Genomic DNA, 11,365 nt, shown 5'->3' on the forward strand with positions numbered 1-11,365 from the left:
AGTTTTATCCATTCAGCAATTCAAAGACAGCAAAAAGGTTGATGCTTTTTTAGTGTGCAGAAAAGCAAATAAACTGTGCAAAAATAAATAACCATAGGTGAAAAATAAACAGAATATCTTACACCATGCAGTAACATACCATACTTACCAGAAAAAGAAGTTGGTTCAAACACTAGCACGAAAATTACATTTCCAACATCATGAAAGTCTCATTTTACATTGGAAACCACAACTTTTGTATATTCGTAAGCATACTTCTCATAAAGTTTCAGAAACATGAAAGAAGAGTATGGTATCACACTTTCAAAACGAGCTAACGTCTGTAGAAGCATCCGGGAAAAATGATTCGAACATTGTAAAGAAGTTGTACTCTTATCAGCTGATATATATTATCATGACACTTCGATGCAATATCAACAATTTTTCACCATAGAAAACTACAATGGCATCAGATAATAAGCGGACATCAAGTCCACATCACAATTCTGTGTGTACGATAAGACAGTTAACATCATTTGTCCCTGGCGTTTCCAGATTTGCATTTAAATATCCCCTAAGAGTTAAACAAAAATCGTAAAAAAATAAATATAAGCATCAACTAATAACCAAGATCTACACCATGTAGGATAAGATCATTAGCATAATTTCCCCTTTGTTTTGCACTAATTTTAGCTTGCAAAAACAAGTAATATGGAACAAATATATCATCATTAAAAAAGAAAAATAATCAGCTAAATCATCTCCCGTTTCAGCAATTGTCCATTATCAGTACCACAACTAACAGCAAGGAATTTGATTCCTACAATAACAGCAGGAAAGAAGCTGCATTGTAAATGCTACTAAACGAAATTAATATAAATACCAATCACAAGAAACGAGAAATTGAGAATCTATGATACACAAAAGTTATAAAAAAAACGTTTTATTTATTATGTAGAAAAAAAGAAAGAAAAAATCATCATAATGAAAACACATGTTGGTTGGTCCATTTGACAACAATGCCAAAAAATTTATTGCAATGGGCAGGTAAACCACCATTAGATATAAGCATCAGTTTTATCCCATCAGCAATGCAGTAATCAACATTTATGAGAATTGAAAATGAGTGCTGATGAGTAGGTAAATAAAGCTAATCTTACAAAAAAATGAAGTAATAAGAAATTATTTAAGCATGCAGAAAATAATTCACATTTCGACCTCATTAACATCTTCATGTTCTAACTGCTTACAAATTACCGTGTTCAACCTTACTCAGCAACATCAATTATCTGCCAAGTATCAAAGTTCAGCTCGCTGAATGTAGAACAGGCAATAAACCATTATTCCTTTTATGGAACAAGAAATGACAGCCAAAAACACTTCGAACTAAGAAAGCAATTTAGCAGCATATCATAACACATCCAAAGAAACAATGGTGCATAAAAAAAAGAAAAGCAAGACAATGATAACCAACAAGAAAATAGACAAACAGAACACAAAGAAAACGAAAAAGGAACAAGTTCCACCAGTACCATGAGAAAACTGTTCATCAAGTAATCGGCATTAGCATCGTCAAAGAAACATCACCGGGAACTTGCAACAACAATTAAATGGCGGCCATGAATTGTTTCCTTATCTACAGCCTCCTTCCAAAATTACAAAATTTACTAGCGAAACAAAAAAACATGTAATTTTTGGAGTAACTCAAGTATACCAATCCGAAAAAGAATATAAACCAACTTCAACGCATTGAAATCCAGGGAAAGGAAACAGAGATTAATTGTCCGTCATTCCTTTAGAAAAAAACACATATGCCCACCACAAAACAATGCCCAAAAGGCTAAACTGAGCTAACATTATTAAGGAAATAACAAGAATATGAATTCAGAGTCGGCCTTCCTCGGTTCCATGGTGAAAAATCACCACCAACTACAAACAAAACTAAACATATGAGCATGCAAACAAAGGCAATGCTATTCAAGGCCAAAATTACTAGCAGATCTTAGGATAAGAATAACATCAACGTATATAAATCACAAAATGACCCAGCATAGAATATTAGGGTTACAGAGAGGGGGAGATCTAGAACCCTAAGAGAAGGGAAAGTGAGGTAGTTCCTCTCAGACAAATGCCTCAAACGACATCTTAGAAGATCAGATTCGTCATCTTCTTCTCATCACCGAGAAACCCACATCACGAAACCATCTGAATTAGAGGTAACAGAGAAATAAGGAGACGAGACGAAGGAGAGGTAACAGAGAAATAAGGAAAACAGAAACTCTAGAGGAGGAGAAAGAGAAATCTGAATTTATAGAGCTTGAATCAAATGATCCATTTACTCGTGTAGATAGTCAGGTCCCTAACCCGAGATGAAGTGGGTTTGGGTTAGGGCTGGACAAAAGGGCCGGGCAGCCTAGGGTGTCAAAGGGACGGATTTGATCCGGACCCAATCCATAGCAAACCCTATAGGGTCAGGGTTTAGTGAAAAATAAGAAGGTTTGATTACAATCTAGGTGGGACCGAAGGGTCTGGTTAATATATGAAGCCAGGTATGGATTGTGAAATTTGAGCCAAATTTCAATGTAAAAAGGATAAAAAATATTACTTTACCGGGTATGGTCCCATTCTGGTTCATTAATCCGTATAAGATTCAGGCATGGTTTCTCTTATGATGGGTATGATTCGATCTGAAGCCAGACCCAATACAATTTCTCAACAGGTCTGGGTCTGGTTTCACCTGAGTCCGAACCAAACTCAACCCGATGACACCCCTAAACTAGCCTGTCTGGGCTGGGATTGGGCCTGATCTCTAAACTAAGGCAACCAATTATCCCAGCTTGGCATCATCATAATCTGTTTATGTGAATGATGTGAATCAGTTCCAAGCTAGTCTAAAGACCAGGCAGCTCTAGTGAATCGGTGGAATTAAGTTTATGGTGGAGTCATATGATCAGCTACAAACTGTTTCCTAAGCTGAAGAGATTGGTGGTAGAGGTTGAGATCAATGTCATCCACATTCGTCCAACTCTTGCCTGTAGGATAGCTTGAAACACAAATCTAGTAAATCCTTGCAGAGACATGGAGGCATCGAGTCGCACCAAGTTTCATGCTGACATAAACAGAACCAGCCTTTTTTTTTTGACAGAAGCAGAACCAGCCTCAAGGTTTTTTTTTTGACAGAAGCAGAACCCGCCTCAAGTGTGCCATGAATATTTGCCCAGCACTGCTGCTCATTATTTATATACCAGCAAGGATGGCAATTGAAAATTCTGGAGTAGAGAAAATACATACATTGCCATCAGGTTCAATGACTAGCTTGCCAATGAATTAGAAAATGGACCCAATGCTGCAGTTGATATCTCTCAGGTGCTGAGTGTCTACCTTCAGGTTAGCACTTCCATCACGTATGACCGCAAGCGCAGTCTCCAGAGTATTCTTGATGCCTGAATGTCCCCTATAGAAATTCAAAAAGTAAGTACTTGTATTTTGGTTGTAGTTCCCGGATGTAAACGAGCAAGGTTCAGGCACCGGGCGTACGTTGGTAGTTATTGGTGGGCCAAATCTCAGGGAAATGTACCAATCTGTTTCACACCTCTGGGGCAATCACTACGAACCTGCACTAATAGACCTACTCGTTCGACCAGTTCTTCGAGTTTAGTCCTGCACTCACCTTATGGGAACAGCAGTTCTAGCAGAAATGATATGAAAAGAAAAAGATGCCATTCATGTTTTCACAATCTGAATGAATTACTTAATTTAAAAAAAAACAGTTTTAATAGGTTAAGCCAGTAATGAACTGTGAAACATAGATATATGTACAGACTCGATCCAAGCAGACTCAGATATACAAGTCTTATATCGATTGTCTCATGCTTGGATCGAATCAATACAGGAACTAACCTCAATTGAAGCCTAAATAGGCTTAGTCAGCGACAAAATACGTTAAGGTTCAAGTTGCTGTATATGAAGCACACATGTATGTCAGTATGTGCACATGAATAGTGTAGGATGAATGTGTGCATATATCTTTGTATTTAGATTTGTCAAAGTATCTGCTTCTGCATAGAGGAATAAATAGGCAAGTCAGCATTCAAACGCACGCATATTTGAATTTATTTATATGCATGTTCGCATATGCATTTATACTGATGTAGTGTCATGCGTGACATTGTCATACCTAGGCATATGCAAGCATTTGTAACTGAATCAAGTCTGCGACCTCTTTGAGTCATAGAAAGATGATGATATGGGTCTCCTTGTTCCTCCGTGTTGATGTCAATGGATTACATGGTTAGACAGGCTTTGCAGAAGTGGGCATCTTGTTCAACCCTGATTTGGTATCTAGGCATAAGCAAGCAGGTATTTGCAATGAACAGTCTTCAACCTCTTTGAGTTATAGAAAGATGATACCGGGTCTTCCTATTTCTCTGCAGTGATGTCAATGGATCACATGATCAGATGGTGTCGGACTCTTGCAAAAGTAGCCCATCTTCAACCTTGGTTTGGCCCTTCGGACTTAAAAAAAGTTCATTGGATATTTTCTCATTTCTGTTTGCTGGGAACTTATTACTTTATTTGAGATTTCACACACACACACACACACACACACACACATATATATATATATATATATATATATATATATATATATATATATATATATATATATGTGTGTGTGAGTAACTGAAATATGTAAATCAGCAAAATATGTAAACTGCTGAGATTTTCATAGTTTTTTTTAAATTTTACAGTATGTATGCGATATAGATGCTTGGTTTTATAGAAACAGACTCTTAGATCATCTGATTGCGATGTATATAAAGAATCTTTTTGGAAACCAATGGCTCCAAATTTTCGTAAATATTCAACCATACATAATCATATTTCTTGATCCGATTATGATGATCCAATAATTGATACCAAGCAAATGGACCACGCCCAATGCATCTCTAGAGTTAGATTTGCAAAAAGCTCTATGAAAATCTCAGTTCATACTAGTTTACATATTCAAGTTTTCCTGTATATATAATCACTGGAGTATGAGAACTAATGTGTGAATCACGATTTTCATAATTTTTTGTTCTTTTCTCTTGAATCTAACCGGATGTGATCTATATGCTTGGTTTTATATGAACCCGCTCTTAAATCATTCCATTTTGATGCATAAACAAGATTTTTTGAGATTTTAAAATCAATGGCTCATAATCTTCATAAATATTGAAGCATTCAAAAATCACATTTTTTCATCAAAAATACACTATGCAATGATTGATTCCAAGCAAATTCTCCATCCCAAGCACACCTACATGGTTGGATTTGCATAAAAAAAGTGTTGGAAATGTTCATAATTCTAGTTCTCATATTCTACTGATCAGTACTATGATATCAGATGATGGTAGAGTGTATGTCTAGCTACCAAATGGTAAATCTAACCGTAGGCTAGACTCTTTGATGCATGCAATGATCTTTATGATATGCAATAAGTCATGCATTTATAGTAAAGTGGATAGCCTAAGACAACTATGAATGGTTGATTATTTAGGTTCAAAGATTTTTGCTCTCTTTTGTTTTCAAAAATTGGAACCTTCCTAACAAGTTGATTCTCAGTTTCACTGATATTTTTTCCTCTAATTTTGCCTTGATTTTTTAAGTAACTAGTTATAGAGATATGAGATTAGGTCTCAAGGCAATCATGTTGGGTTTAATGGTTGCCACTAAGGCTTTAACTCTGAAGGACTAGGGCTTGATGAGAACGCATTCAAGTACACTTTTAGGTAAGTTCCCTGGAGTCTTTGTTTTTAACTCGAAAGGGTCTTATTCCACACGTTTATCATCCCTTAACCTGAGGCCTGGCAACCATGGGTCTCATGCCTTCCTGGTACAAGACGAATGCCCCTAGCTATCCAAACTCTGCCTCTAAGACCATATGACCAGAGCCTGTCACCTTGCCATAGGTCTAGAGGTAAATATTGACTTTCTCCTAGCAAACGTCGCTCTATTTTAACCTCTACCCCTAAGGCAGTCTCAAGACCAGAGCCTTCCACTTTATTGGAGATTTCACACACACACACACACACACACAAATATATATATATATATATGAGTAACTGAAATATGTAAACCAGCAAAATATGTAAACTGCTGAGAATTTCAAAGATTTTTTTTATTTTTTTAAAATTTTATAGTATGTATGCGATGTAGATGCTTGGTTTTATAGAAACAAGCTCTTAGATCATCTGATTATGATGTATATAAAGAATCTTTTAAAGCTTGAAAACCAATGGCTCGAAATTTTCGTAAATATTCAACCATACACAATCATATTTCTTGATCTGATTATGATGATCCAATAATTGATTCCAAGCAAAGGGATCACACCCAAAGCATTTGTAGAGTTAGATTTGCCAAAAACTCTATGAAAATCTCAGTTCATACTAGTTTACATATTCCAGTTTTCCTGTATATATAATCACTGGAGTATGAGAACTAATGTGTGAATCACAATTTTCATAATTTTTTGTTCTTTTCTCTTGAATCTAACCGGCTATGATCTATATGCATGGTTTTATATGCACCCACTCTTAAATATATCCATTTTGATGCATAAACAAGATTTTTTGAGACTTTAAAATCAATGGCTCATAATCTTCATAAATATTTAAGCATTCAAAAATCACATTTTTTCATCAAAAATACACTATGCAATGATTGATTCCTAGCAAATTCTCCATCCCAAGCACACCTACATGGTTGGATTTGCATAAAAAGTGTTGGAAATGTTCATATTTCTAGTTCCCATATTCTACTGATCAGTACTATGATATCAGATGATGGTAAAGTGTCTGTATAGATCTAGCTACCAAATGGTAAATCTAACCGTAGGCTAGACTCATTGATGCATGCAATGATCTTTATGATATGCAATAAGTCATGCATTTATAGTAAAGTGGATAGCCTAAGACAACTATGAATGGTTGATTATTTAGGGTCAAAAATTTTTGCTCTCTTTTGTTTTCAAAAATTGGAACCTTCCTAACAAGTTGATTCTCAGTTTCACTGATATTTTTCCCTCTAATTTTGCCTTGATTTTTCAAGTAACTAGTTATAGAGATATGAGATTAGGTCTCAAGGCAATCATGTTGGGTTTAATGGTTGCCACTAAGGCTTTAACTCTGAAGGACTAGGGCTTGATGAGAACGCATTCAAGTACACTTTTAGGTAAGTTCCCTGGAGTCTTTGTTTTTAACTCGAAAGGGTCTTATTCCTCACGTTTATCATCCCTTAACCTGAGGCCTGGCAACCATGGGTCTCATGCCTTCCTGGTACAAGACGAATGCCCCTAGCTATCCAAACTCTGCCTCAAGACCATATGACCAGAGCCTGTCACCTTGCCATAGGTCTAGAGGTAAATATTGACTTTCTCCTAGCAGACGTCATTCTATTTTAACCTCTACCCCTAAGGCAGTCTCAAGACCGGAGCCTTCCACTTTATTGGAGATTTCACACACACACACACACACACACACATATATATATGAGTAACTGAAATATGTAAACCAGCAAAATATGTAAACTGCTAAGATTTTTTTTATTTTTTAAAAATTTTACAGTATGTATGCGATATAGATGCTTGGTTTTATAGAAACAGACTCTTAGATCATCTGATTATGATGTATATAAAGAATCTTTTAAAGCTTGAAAACCAATGGCTCGAAATTTTCGTAAATATTCAACCATACACAATCATATTTCTTGATCTGATTATGATGATCCAATAATTGATTCCAAGCAAAGGGATCACACCCAAAGCATTTGTAGAGTTAGATTTGCAAAAAACTCTATGAAAATCTCAGTTCATACTAGTTTACATATTCCAGTTTTCTTGTATATATAATCACCGGAGTATGAGAACTAATGTGTGAATCACGATTTTCATAATTTTTTGTTCTTTTCTCTTGAATCTAACCGGATGTGATCTATATGCATGGTTTTATATGCATCCACTCTTAATCATTCCATTTTCTTGCATAAACAAGATTTTTTGAGACTTTAAAATCAATGGCTCATAATCTTCATAAATATTTAAGCATTCAAAAATCACATTTTTTGATCAAAAATACACTATGCAATGATTGATTCCTAGCAAATTCCCCATGCCAAGCACACCCACATGGTTGGATTTGCATAAAAAAAGTGTTGGAAATGTTCATATTTCTAGTTCTCATATTCTACTCTTTAGTACTATGATATCTGATGATGGTAAAGTGTTTGTATAGATCTAGCTACCAAATGGTAAATCTAACCGTAGGCTGGACTCTTTGATGCGTGCAATAATCTATTATGATATGCAGTAAGTCTTATGCATTTATAGTAAAGTGGATTGCCTAAGACAGCTATGAATGGTTGATTATTTAGGGTCAAAGCTTTTTGCTCTCTTTTGTTTTCAAAAATTGGAACCTTCCTAACAAGTTGATTCTCAGTTTCACTAGTATTTTTTTCTCTAATTTTGCTTTGATTTTTTAACTAACTAGTTATAGGGATATGAGATTAGGTCTCAAGGCAATCATGTTGGGTTTAATGGTCTCCACTAAGGCTTTAACTCTGAACGACTAGGGCTTGATGAGAACACATTCAAGTACACTTTTAGGTAAGTTCCTTGGAGTCTTTATTTTTAACTCGGAAGAGTCTTATTCCTCACTTTTATCATCCCTTGACCTGAGGCATGGCAACCATGGGTCTCATGCCTTCTTGGTACAAGAGGCATGCCCCTAGCTATCCAACCTCTGCCTCTAAGGCCATATGACTGGAGCTTGTTACCTTGCCATAGGTCTAAAGGTAAGTATTGACTTTCTCCTAGCACACGTCTTTCTATTCTAACCTCTACCCCTAAGGCAGACTCATGACCGAAGCCTTCCACCTCGCAATGGACTCGGGGTAGGTGTTAGCCTAAATGCATTGGTCTTTTTTGTGTTTTGCTTTCTTTTTTCTTTTCTTTTTCATATTTTTTCAATGTTTTTCCCAGTGTTGTGAAAAGCGTTGAGGCGTAGCGAGGCGCTCCACCAAAATCTGAGGCGAGGTGTAAGCCTCGAGGCGTAAAGCGTAATCCTCAAATTTTTTTAAATTAAAACAAAAAACTATAAAAAATATTTAAAATTATAAATAAATAAAAATTGCTTTATTGATAAAGCAACAACACATTTAAAAATGAAAAACTTGTGATAAATATCTGTTAAATGGTAAATATCGCGATATTTGTCACGGTTTGAAAATCACACAAAAAATTGTCATTTTAAACTTTTAGGCAATTTCTCGTGATATTATCGTGAGATTTTTATAAATCTTGCGATATTTGTTACAAAGCCCCAATGTTGTCAGTATCAGTACAACAACAACAACAACAACAACAACTACGCCTTCATCCCAAAACAATTGGGGTCAGCGATATGAACCAAAAAAGAAAATCATTTTGGGTCTTCCACATGAATCCTTTTCCTCCAATCATTTCTATCCAATGCCATGTCCTCGGTGAGGTTCAAAGCATTCATATCCTTTCCTATCATCTCCATCCAAGTCTTCCTAGGCCTACCCCGGCCTCTTTTAACTAATATATTTTCCCATTTCTCCAACCTTCTAACTGGAGCATCATTAGGCCTTCGCCGAATATGTCCAAACCACCGTAAACTATTCTCTCGCATCTTATTTTCAATGGGTGCAACACCTACCTTCTTACGTATCTCCTCGTTCTGAATCTTATCTTTTATTGTATTTCCACACATCCATCTAAGCATCCGCATCTCAGCTACACTCATTTTTTTAATATGATGTCTCTTGGCAGCCCAACATTCCGTACCATATAGTAAAGCGGGTCTAATAGTCGTCCTATAAAACTTTTCCTTCAACCGCAATGGCATTCTACGATCGCACAGCACTCCAGTTGCACTTTTCCATTTCATCCACCCAACCTTTATCCTATGATTTACATCTCCATCAATTTCTCCATACTTTTGAATAATGGATCCCAAATATTTGAAATAATCATTCACCGGTATTTCTTGCTCACCAAGCTTCACTACACTCCCTTCACTACTTCGTTGCTTACTAAACCGACATTCCATATATTCAGTCTTACTCTTACTCAACTTAAAACCTCTAGCTTCCAATGTCTGTCCCCATAATTCTAACTTAGCATTAACCCCAGCTCTAGACTCATCAATCAAAACAATATCATCAGCAAACAACATACACCACGGTACATTTTCTTGAATTGATCTCGTAAGCTCATCCATCACTATCGCAAATAGGAAAGGGCTTAAAGCAGATCCTTGATGTAACCCAACCGTTATCGGAAAATTGGTTGTCACCCCTCCACAAGTGCGGACATTGGTTACTACTCCTTCATACATATCTTTAATTATACTAATGTACTTGAGAGAAACACCTTTCTTCATCATTGTCCACCAGAGAACGTCCCTAGGTACTCTATCGTATGCCTTCTCTAAATCAATAAAAACCATATTCAAATCTTTGTTCATCTCTCTATATCTTTCAATAAGTTGTCTAAGAAGATGTATAGCTTCCATAGTTGATCTTTCAGGCATAAAACCAAATTGATTCTCCGATATCGTGACAACCTTCCTCAACCTAGACTCAATCACCCTCTCCCAAAGTTTCATAGTATGACTCATGAGTTTTATACCCCGATAGTTTGTGCAATCTTGTATATCACCCTTATTCTTATATAAAGGCACCAAAGTACTCTTCCTCCACTCATTAGGCATCTTATTTGTTCGCCAAATCAAATTAAAAAGATTTGTCAACCATTCTAAACCTTTCTCTCATCAGTATCGACATTTAATCGTTTTGGCGAACTATTTTATTAAAACAAGACCAACATAAAATCAAAATAAAGGATTGGTTGTAATGACGATATTAACAACAAAGAAAATGTTGTCGGATGGGTTAATCTGGTTATTCCATCTACTTCGACTTATATTGTAGCGAAAACAATTACAAGATAAATAGTAGGATAAAAGAAAGAAAATAACATTGCATATTCGTCCCAAAGAGAGAGAGAGAGAGTCTCAACAACCGGAAAATTTACAGATAGGGAAATGGGTACAGATCTGAAAGATCTGGGGCAGGTAACCGCTGTTTCCGACGAAAAACTGAAGCAGAAATTGGTTTTCCCGCCGATTTTGAGCCGGAATTCTACGATATAAAATGGATTGGAACGCTCTATCCTCTTCATCCTCCGTTTGGACGATTCAACAATTAGGAGGAAATCAAAACCCCAAGGAGAAACCCCATTTTCCTTACAAACAACAAACTCAGAGAGAGAGAGAGAGAGCTCACTGGGCAGAGCCTCTCCGCGTCGACGTGGGGAGGT

At 36.2% G+C, this 11,365-nt stretch overlaps 2 non-coding genes across 2 annotated transcripts; both read right to left on the reverse strand.

Annotated features, from left to right (window-relative positions):
- Positions 1-441: 441 nt before the first annotated feature.
- LOC149839633 (small nucleolar RNA R16) lies at positions 442-523 on the reverse strand. Its single transcript, XR_016431747.1, has one exon. It is a non-coding gene; the product is annotated as a small nucleolar RNA R16 (small nucleolar RNA).
- Positions 524-1,497: 974 nt separating this feature from the next.
- LOC149839634 (small nucleolar RNA snoR53Y) lies at positions 1,498-1,573 on the reverse strand. Its single transcript, XR_016431763.1, has one exon. It is a non-coding gene; the product is annotated as a small nucleolar RNA snoR53Y (small nucleolar RNA).
- Positions 1,574-11,365: the final 9,792 nt, after the last annotated feature.

The sequence above is a fragment of the Nuphar pumila genome, chromosome 4, assembly GCF_984573655.1.
Source record: "Nuphar pumila chromosome 4, dmNupPumi1.hap1.1, whole genome shotgun sequence".
NCBI lineage: Eukaryota > Viridiplantae > Streptophyta > Magnoliopsida > Nymphaeales > Nymphaeaceae > Nuphar > Nuphar pumila.